This window comes from Oncorhynchus keta, unplaced genomic scaffold, assembly GCF_023373465.1.
Source record: "Oncorhynchus keta strain PuntledgeMale-10-30-2019 unplaced genomic scaffold, Oket_V2 Un_scaffold_5814_pilon_pilon, whole genome shotgun sequence".
NCBI lineage: Eukaryota > Metazoa > Chordata > Actinopteri > Salmoniformes > Salmonidae > Oncorhynchus > Oncorhynchus keta.
In genome coordinates, this window is record NW_026290966.1 from 104,422 (window position 1) to 115,000 (window position 10,579).

At 48.0% G+C, this 10,579-nt stretch overlaps 1 long non-coding RNA gene across 1 annotated transcript in view; it reads left to right on the forward strand.

Moving 5' to 3' along the window:
• Positions 1-231: 231 nt before the first annotated feature.
• The window catches only part of LOC127929212 (uncharacterized), a 53,954-nt gene continuing 43,606 nt past the window's right edge, over positions 232-10,579 (forward strand). The window contains exon 1 of the long non-coding RNA XR_008133906.1: positions 232-288. This is a non-coding gene — a long non-coding RNA (uncharacterized LOC127929212). The remainder of the gene's footprint in view (positions 289-10,579) is intronic.

Sequence of the window (10,579 nt, forward strand, 5' to 3'; positions counted from 1 at the left end):
ACACACACACACACACACACACACACACACACACACACAGACAGAGAGAAGATTAGACAAGAACAGATACACAAGCACACATGTGCACACACACACACACACACAACAGTTAGAGTGTTGAGCCAGAAACCGGATGGTTACCAGTTTGAATCCCTGAGCCGACTGTCCTTTCGCAATGTACTGAACCCTAAATGGCTGATCCCATGCTTTGACCCCTCTCTCCTAGGTGTCTCCGGGGGACTGGGATATGCAAAAAACACATTTCCATTTCACCACACACTTGTACAGGTAACACACCTGAACATGTGTAAACGGGACAAATATAAGCACCCCCCCTTTGACACATCATTTCAGCATTGACTATTGTTGCTACCATTACATGTCAGAAACACTTGATTTGAGTATGCCAACACCAGGCTTTTCCTGTTGGAAAAATAACATTGTGAATGCTGGTTTGACCCATAATATATCCTCAACTCTTTAAGTTAGAATGACAGTCTGAAGGGCCTTATTTTTCACTTAAACAGTGATTTGGTTTGGGGTCTGGAATGTGGAGCCATTAGGTACGGACGTGATATTGGCTCTACTTCCTGATATACTGAGAGTATCTGAGGAGAGATGTTATATGGTGAGTATTTCGTCACAAGTGACGCAGACCGGACCACTGAAGTCACCAATGGGGAGGAGAAAACCTTCTCCCAGGCCAGTCTTTCAACGCTCTTTTCATTTTAGGAGCTATTCTAAATATAGAACCCTGGCTCTGGCCAAATGGTTTGCCCCAAACTCCCGAAACAGAGAAGTGACACTCCACATTTGGTATTTTTATTGTAAAAAGTGTGTGTTTGTGAGAGCCAGTGGAGTCTCTCTCTCTCACTCTCTCTCTCTCTCTCTCTCTGCCTCCCTCTCTCTCTTTCTGCCTCTCTCTCTCTCTCTGCCTCTCTCTCTCTGCCTCTCTTTCTCTCTCTCTGCCTCTCTCTCTGCCTCTCTTTCTCTTTCTCTCTCTCTCTGCCTCCCTCTCTCTCTCTGCATCTCTCTCTCTCTCTCTCTCTCTCTCTCTCTCTCTCTCTCTCTCTCTCTCTCTCTCTCTCTCTCTCTCTCTCTCTGTGCCTCCCTCTCTCTGCCTCTCTCTCTCTCTCTCTCTCTCTCTCTCTCTCTCTCTCTCTCTCTCTCTCTCTCTCTCTCTCTGTGTACCTCCCTCTCTCTGCCTCCCTCTCTAAATGACACCAATCCATCCATGCACCGAAAATAAATGGACTCCAGGTTGTGTTTCTCATTTGTGAGATTTGTTGGGGAGGGATTAGATAGACAGAGCCCTAATTACAAGTAAAGGAAGGACATGCTTCACTGTTGTTTATTAAAACACTGTGTTCTGACGTGGGGAGTAGAGGAGGACTGGGTAGAGTGTAAGGTCTGCTCTGTGATCATGTCCTGTTCAGAGAACGAGCCAGTCAGCCCTGTTCAGAGAACGAGCCAATTAGCCCTGTTCAGAGAATTAGCCAGTCATCCCTTTTCAGAGAACCAGCCAGTCAGCCCTGTTCAGAGAACCAGCCAGTTAGCCCTGTTCAGAGAACCAGCCAGTTAGCCCTATTCAGAGAGTTAGCCAGTCAGCCCTGTTCAGAGAACCAGCCAGTCAGCCCTGTTCAGAGAATCAGCCAGTTAGCCCTGTTCAGAGAATTAGCCAGTCAGCCCTGTTCAGAGAACCAGCCAGTTAGCCCTGTTCAGAGAATTAGCCAGTCAGCCCTGTTCGGAGAACCAGCCAGTCAGCCCTGTTCAGAGAACCGGCCAGTCAGCCCTGTTCAGAGAATTAGCCAGTCATCCCTGTTCAGAAAACCAGCCAGTCATCCCTGTTCAGAGAACCAGCCAGTTAGCCCTGTTCAGAGAACGAGCCAGTTAGCCCTGTTCAGAGAACCAGCCAGTTAGCCCTGTTCAGAGAACCAGCCAGTTAGCCCTGTTCAGAGAATTAGCCAGTCAGCCCTGTTCAGAGAACCAGCCAGTTAGCCCTATTCAGAGAATTAGCCAGTCAGCCCTGTTCAGAGAACCAGCCAGTCAGCCCTGTTCAGAGAACCAGCCAGTTAGCCCTGTTCAGAGAATTAGCCAGTCAGCCCTGTTCAGAGAACCAGCCAGTCAGCCATGTTCAGAGAACCGGCCAGTCAGCCCTGTTCAGAGAACCAGCCAGTCAGCCCTGTTCAGAGCACCAGCCAGTTAGCCCTATTCAGAGAATTAGCCAGTCAGCCCTGTTCAGAGAACCAGCCAGTCAGCCCTGTTCAGAGAACCAGCCAGTTAGCCCTGTTCAGAGAATTAGCCAGTCAGCCCTGTTCAGAGAACCAGCCAGTTAGCCCTATTCAGAGAATTAGCCAGTCAGCCCTGTTCAGAGAACCAGCCAGTCAGCCCTGTTCAGAGAACCGGCCAGTCAGCCCTGTTCAGAGAACCAGCCAGTCAGCCCTGTTCAGAGAACCGGCCAGTCAGCCCTGTTCAGAGCACCAGCCAGTCAGTTCTGTTCAGAGCACCAGCCAGTCAGCCCTGTTCAGAGCACCAGCCAGTCAGCCCTGTTCAGAGCACCAGCCAGTCAGCCCTGTTCAGAGAAGCGGACAGTCAGCCCTGTTCAGAGAACCAGCCAGTCAGCCCTGTTCAGAGAACCAGCCTGTCAGCCCTGTTCAGAGAACCAGCCAGTTAGCCCTGTTCAGAGAACCAGCCAGTTAGCCCTATTCAGAGAGTTAGCCAGTCAGCCCTGTTCAGAGAACCAGCCAGTCAGCCCTGTTCAGAGAACCAGCCAGTTAGCCCTGTTCAGAGAATTAGCCAGTCAGCCCTGTTCAGAGAACCAGCCAGTTAGCCCTGTTCAGAGAATTAGCCAGTCAGCCCTGTTCGGAGAACCAGCCAGTCAGCCCTGTTCAGAGAACCGGCCAGTCAGCCCTGTTCAGAGAATTAGCCAGTCATCCCTGTTCAGAAAACCAGCCAGTCATCCCTGTTCAGAGAACCAGCCAGTTAGCCCTGTTCAGAGAACGAGCCAGTTAGCCCTGTTCAGAGAACCAGCCAGTTAGCCCTGTTCAGAGAACCAGCCAGTTAGCCCTGTTCAGAGAATTAGCCAGTCAGCCCTGTTCAGAGAACCAGCCAGTTAGCCCTATTCAGAGAATTAGCCAGTCAGCCCTGTTCAGAGAACCAGCCAGTCAGCCCTGTTCAGAGAACCAGCCAGTTAGCCCTGTTCAGAGAATTAGCCAGTCAGCCCTGTTCAGAGAACCAGCCAGTCAGCCATGTTCAGAGAACCGGCCAGTCAGCCCTGTTCAGAAACCAGCCAGTCAGCCCTGTTCAGAGCACCAGCCAGTTAGCCCTATTCAGAGAATTAGCCAGTCAGCCCTGTTCAGAGAACCAGCCAGTCAGCCCTGTTCAGAGAACCAGCCAGTTAGCCCTGTTCAGAGAATTAGCCAGTCAGCCCTGTTCAGAGAACCAGCCAGTTAGCCCTATTCAGAGAATTAGCCAGTCAGCCCTGTTCAGAGAACCAGCCAGTCAGCCCTGTTCAGAGAACCGGCCAGTCAGCCCTGTTCAGAGAACCAGCCAGTCAGCCCTGTTCAGAGAACCGGCCAGTCAGCCCTGTTCAGAGCACCAGCCAGTCAGTTCTGTTCAGAGCACCAGCCAGTCAGCCCTGTTCAGAGCACCAGCCAGTCAGCCCTGTTCAGAGCACCAGCCAGTCAGCCCTGTTCAGAGAAGCGGACAGTCAGCCCTGTTCAGAGAACCAGCCAGTCAGCCCTGTTCAGAGAACCAGCCTGTCAGCCCTGTTCAGAGAACCAGCCAGTCAGCCCTGTTCAGAGGACCAGCCAGTCAGCCCTGTTCAGAGCACCAGCCAGTCAGCCCTGTTCAGAGCACCAGCCAGTCAGCCCTGTTCAGAGCACCAGCCAGTCAGCCCTGTTCAGAGCACCAGCCAGTCAGCCCTGTTCAGAGAACCAGCCAGTCAGCCCTGTTCAGAGAACCAGCCAGTCAATCAGTGAAATGTTTGTTGGGATTTGAAATGTGGATTGTGTGTGTGTGTGTTGCTTTTTCCTTATAACTATGACTGAAGCGAAGCTTCTTTTTGACAATGTGTTTTGCCTCTGTGTCCCTGAATGAGACCTATGAAACAGGTTAACATCATTTCAGTGGGTTGTGATACTTTGTCAGTAGTGACCAGACCTTCAAATAGCATTGGAAATCTTATCGCTGCTTGAATGGACAATGGAACCAGTGGAATAGTCCCATGCTGATTCAAACCCAGACTTCTGAACACAGGTCTGAAGGTGATATTGGTGGAAGGCACAGTTCCACCGTCATCCACCCGTGGTTGTCAAGCGGTTCTGGTCTGCTCTTTAGTGAAATGGTAGTAGCTCTGGACCCTGGTCCTGTGGGTTGTGGGTTCGAATCCCATTCCAGCCCCGTCCCCTTTAGCTCATTTAGTTCACCACAAATCTGCCAGAAAGACCCCAGCTGAATACATTTCAATGTGGAGAATTAAGCACATATGCAGTACAGTGCTGTTACCCAATACTGTTGGTGCATTGGCCATTGGCACTGTGTTACTGTAAAACCAGTCAAATATGTGACGTTTTCCCTCTTTATTACATTTCTTCTTCGCCTACAGATGGAATCAAGATTCCTGGATCCGAGAATGAGACTTCTGGGGGATTCACAGGGCTTCTTGTGGTGAGTGTATATGTTTCCAGTGGTTACCAACGGTGTTCCAGTGTCAGAGTTCTGGTCTGTAGAGCTCAGCTGTGTATACTTTACAACCTCCGACCATGTGACCATGTGTGCCTCTACTTTCTGGAGTTTCTCCCTCACTGTAGCATAGGAACCAGACCAACTACGGCTGCACTTTGGCTGAGCCGGCCACCTTTCACCCCAAGCTGTCATGGATGTTGTTGGTGTGTTGTTCTGCAGTTGGGCATTTTCTCACAGAGCCACTTCTTTGACCAGCTCACCCTGATGTTCTGACGTGATTCTCACAGAGCCACTTCTTTGACCAGCTCACCCTGATGTTCTGACGTGATTCTCACAGAGCCACTTCTTTGACCAGCTCACCCTGATGTTCTGACGTGTTTCTCACAGAGCCATGTCTTTGACCAGCTCACCCTGATGTTCTGATGTGTTTCTCACAGAGCCATGTCTTTGACCAGCTCACCCTGATGTTCTGACGTGTTTCTCACAGAGCCATGTCTTTGACCAGCTCACCCTGATGTTCTGACGTGTTTCTCACAGAGCCATGTCTTTGACCAGCTCACCCTGATGTTCTGACGTGATTCTCACAGAGCCACTTCTTTGACCAGCTCACCCTGATGTTCTGACCTGATTCTCACAGAGCCATGTCTTTGACCAGCTCACCCTGATGTTCTGATGTGTTTCTCACAGAGCCACTTCTTTGACCAGCTCACCCTGATGTTCTGACGTGTTTCTCACAGAGCCATGTCTTTGACCAGCTCACCCTGATGTTCTGACGTGATTCTCACAGAGCCACTTCTTTGACCAGCTCACCCTGATGTTATGACCTGATTCTCACAGAGCCATGTCTTTGACCAGCTCACCCTGATGTTCTGATGTGTTTCTCACAGAGCCACTTCTTTGACCAGCTCACCCTGATGTTCTGACGTGTTTCTCACAGAGCCACTTCTTTGACCAGCTCACCCTGATGTTCTGATGTGTTTCTCACAGAGCCATGTCTTTGACCAGCTCACCCTGATGTTCTGATGTGTTTCTCACAGAGCCATGTCTTTGACCAGCTCACCCTGATGTTCTGACGTGATTCTCACAGAGCCACTTCTTTGACCAGCTCACCCTGATGTTCTGACGTGATTCTCACAGAGCCACTTCTTTGACCAGCTCACCCTGATGTTCTGACGTGATTCTCACAGAGCCACTTCTTTGACCAGCTCACCCTGATGTTCTGACGTGTTTCTCACAGAGCCACTTCTTTGACCAGCTCACCCTGATGTTCTGACGTGATTCTCACAGAGCCACTTCTTTGACCAGCTCACCCTGATGTTCTGACGTGTTTCTCACAGAGCCATGTCTTTGACCAGCTCACCCTGATGTTCTGATGTGTTTCTCACAGAGCCATGTCTTTGACCAGCTCACCCTGATGTTCTGACGTGATTCTCACAGAGCCACTTCTTTGACCAGCTCACCCTGATGTTCTGACGTGATTCTCACAGAGCCACTTCTTTGACCAGCTCACCCTGATGTTCTGACGTGATTCTCACAGAGCCACTTCTTTGACCAGCTCACCCTGATGTTCTGACGTGATTCTCTCAGAGCCACTTCTTTGACCAGCTCACCCTGATGTTCTGACGTGATTCTCACAGAGCCACTTCTTTGACCAGCTCACCCTGATGTTCTGACCTGATTCTCACAGAGCCACTTCTTTGACCAGCTCACCCTGATGTTCTGACGTGATTCTCACAGAGCCACTTCTTTGACCAGCTCACCCTGATGTTCTGACGTGTTTCTCACAGAGCCACTTCTTTGACCAGCTCACCCTGATGTTCTGATGTGTTTCTCACAGAGCCATGTCTTTGACCAGCTCACCCTGATGTTCTGATGTGATTCTCACAGAGCCATGTCTTTGACCAGCTCACCCTGATGTTCTGACGTGTTTCTCACAGAGCCACTTCTTTGACCAGCTCACCCTGATGTTCTGACGTGATTCTCACAGAGCCATGTCTTTGACCAGCTCACCCTGATGTTCTGATGTGTTTCTCAGAGCCACTTCTTTGACCAGCTCACCCTGATGTTCTGATGTGTTTCTCAGAGCCACTTCTTTGACCAGCTCACCCTGATGTTCTGACGTGTTTCTCACAGAGCCATGTCTTTGACCAGCTCACCCTGATGTTCTGATGTGTTTCTCAGAGCCACTTCTTTGACCAGCTCACCCTGATGTTCTGACGTGATTCTCACAGAGCCATGTCTTTGACCAGCTCACCCTGATGTTCTGACGTGATTCTCACAGAGCCATGTCTTTGACCAGCTCACCCTGATGTTCTGACGTGATTCTCACAGAGCCACTTCTTTGACCAGCTCACCCTGATGTTCTGATGTGTTTCTCAGAGCCACTTCTTTGACCAGCTCACCCTGATGTTCTGACGTGATTCTCACAGAGCCACTTCTTTGACCAGCTCACCCTGATGTTCTGACGTGATTCTCACAGAGCCACTTCTTTGACCAGCTCACCCTGATGTTCTGACGTGTTTCTCACAGAGCCATGTCTTTGACCAGCTCACCCTGATGTTCTGATGTGTTTCTCACAGAGCCACTTCTTTGACCAGCTCACGCTGATGTTCTGATGTGATTCTCACAGAGCCATGTCTTTGACCAGCTCACCCTGATGTTCTGACGTGTTTCTCACAGAGCCACTTCTTTGACCAGCTCACCCTGATGTTCTGATGTGTTTCTCAGAGCCACTTCTTTGACCAGCTCACCCTGATGTTCTGACGTGATTCTCACAGAGCCACTTCTTTGACCAGCTCACCCTGATGTTCTGACGTGATTCTCACAGAGCCATGTCTTTGACCAGCTCACCCTGATGTTCTGACGTGATTCTCACAGAGCCACTTCTTTGACCAGCTCACCCTGATGTTCTGATGTGTTTCTCAGAGCCACTTCTTTGACCAGCTCACCCTGATGTTCTGATGTGATTCTCACAGAGCCACTTCTTTGACCAGCTCACCCTGATGTTCTGATGTGTTTCTCAGAGCCACTTCTTTGACCAGCTCACCCTGATGTTCTGATGTGATTCTCACAGAGCCATGTCTTTGACCAGCTCACCCTGATGTTCTGACGTGATTCTCACAGAGCCACTTCTTTGACCAGCTCACCCTGATGTTCTGACGTGATTCTCACAGAGCCACTTCTTTGACCAGCTCACCCTGATGTTCTGATGTGTTTCTCACAGAGCCACTTCTTTGACCAGCTCACCCTGATGTTCTGACGTGTTTCTCACAGAGCCACTTCTTTGACCAGCTCACCCTGATGTTCTGACGTGATTCTCACAGAGCCATGTCTTTGACCAGCTCACCCTGATGTTCTGATGTGTTTCTAACTGTAGGATAGGAACGGGGCGGATGCCAACGGATTATAGTGTTACTGGGGTTTAGGCTTATAAAATCTTAACTACTGACGCAACTCATACTTTGCTGTAGGCATAATTGTTCGCCAAATGCTATTAACTGTTTAACTTGTTTTAATAACAATTGTTTTCCTGCCAGTAAGGGCCTTTTTTATTAAAATCAATGATAGAGCTCTCGACTGCTCAGATAGTTTGTGGGTTCTATTATTTTCGAGGCATCCCACAGGATCTGGATGTGAACAAAACTATGGCAGTGATAGTTTTCACCGTGCCAAAGATCACCTTGTGTAGTTTTCCTAAACGCTAAACGTACTTGACCTGCGTTTAAAAGACACTGTCAATCTCACTGCAAATACCAAAGACAGCATTTGAAGCCAACCTTTTAATAGCAGAGCAGCAGCCAGCACTGAAGCACTAAACGTTTGGCTATTGAGGTGTTTTAGGTACCAATCCGCCCACTGGGCAAAAACTGCTTGACTCAACATTGTTTCCACATCATTTCCTTCAAAAATGTTCAATGTGATGACGTTGAAACAACGTGGAAAACTCATTGTATTTGCAAAGAGTCATTAATGTAAGCGAATTTCATTTTTTTCCCAAAACCTTTTAACGTAATCCAACGTCATGGTGACAGTTTTTAATCATTTCACGTTCAATTGACGTTAGTTGACAACTCAATCAAATGTTAGGAACTACTGTACTGACCAATCAAATGTTAGGAACTACTGTACTGACCAATAAAATGTTAGGACTACTGTACTGACCAATCAAATGTTAGGACTACTGTACTGACCAATCAAATGTTAGGACTACTGTATTGACCAATCAAATGTTATGAACTACTGTACTGACCAATCAAATGTTAGGAACTACTGTACTGACCAATCAAATGTTAGGACTACTGTACTGACCAATCAAATGTTATGAACTACTGTACTGACCAATCAAATGTTAGGACTACTGTACTGACCAATCAAATGTTAGGACTACTGTACTGACCAATCAAATGTTAGGATTACTGTACTGACCAATCAAATGTTAGGACTACTGTACTGACCAATCAAATGTTAGGACTACTGTACTGACCAATCAAATGTTAGGACTACTGTACTGACCAATCAAATGTTAGGACTACTGTACTGACCAATCAAATGTTAGGATTACTGTACTGACTGTATAGTGTGACTGGTCTGTAGGACTACTGTACTGACTGTATAGTGTGACTGGTCTGTAGGACTACTGTACTGACTGTATAGTGTGACTGGTCTGTAGGACTACTGTACTGACTGTATAGTGTGACTGGTCTGTAGGACTACTGTACTGACTGTATAGTGTGACTGGTCTGTAGGACTACTGTACTGACTGTATAGTGTGACTGGTTTGTAGGACTAGTGTACTGACTGTATAGTGTGACTGGTCTGTAGAACTACTGTACTGACTGTATAGTGTGACTGGTCTGTAGGACTACTGTACTGACTGTATAGTGTGACTGGTCTGTAGGACTACTGTACTGACTGTATAGTGTGACTGGTCTGTAGGACTACTGTACTGACTGTATAGTGTGACTGGTCTGTAGGACTACTGTACTGACTGTATAGTGTGACTGGTCTGTAGGACTACTGTACTGACTGTATAGTGTGACTGGTCTGTAGGACTACTGTACTGACTCTATAGTGTGACTGGTCTGTAGGACTACTGTACTGACTGTATAGTGTGACTGGTCTGTAGGACTACTGTACTGACTGTATAGTGTGACTGGTCTGTAGGACTACTGTACTGACTGTATAGTGTGACTGGTCTGTAGGACTACTGTACTGACTGTATAGTGTGACTGGTTTGTAGGACTAGTGTACTGACTGTATAGTGTGACTGGTCTGTAGAACTACTGTACTGACTGTATAGTGTGACTGGTCTGTAGGACTACTGTACTGACTGTATAGTGTGACTGATCTGTAGGACTACTGTACTGACTGTATAGTGTGACTGGTCTGTAGGACTACTGTACTGACTGTATATTGTGACTGGTCTGTAGGACTACTGTACTGACTGTATATTGTGACTGGGCTATAGAACTACTGTACTGACTGTATATTGTGACTGGGCTATAGAACTACTGTTCTGACTGTAAATTGTGCCTGGGCTAAAGAACTACTCTACTGACTGTATATTTTGACTGGGCTATAGAACTACTGTACTGACTGTATATTGTGACTGGGCTATAGAACTACTTTACTGACTGTATATTGTGACTGGGCTATAGAACTACTGTACTGACTGTATATTGTGACTGGGCTATAGAACTACTGTACTGACTGTATAGAGTGACTGGACTGAACCGCCTCTCCTCCTCCTATTACCCCCTACGCTCTCACACACACACACACACACACACACACACACACACACACACACACACACACACACACACACACACACACACACACACACACACACACACTCACACTCCCCCCTCCATCCCTCACCCAGGGGCCGTGT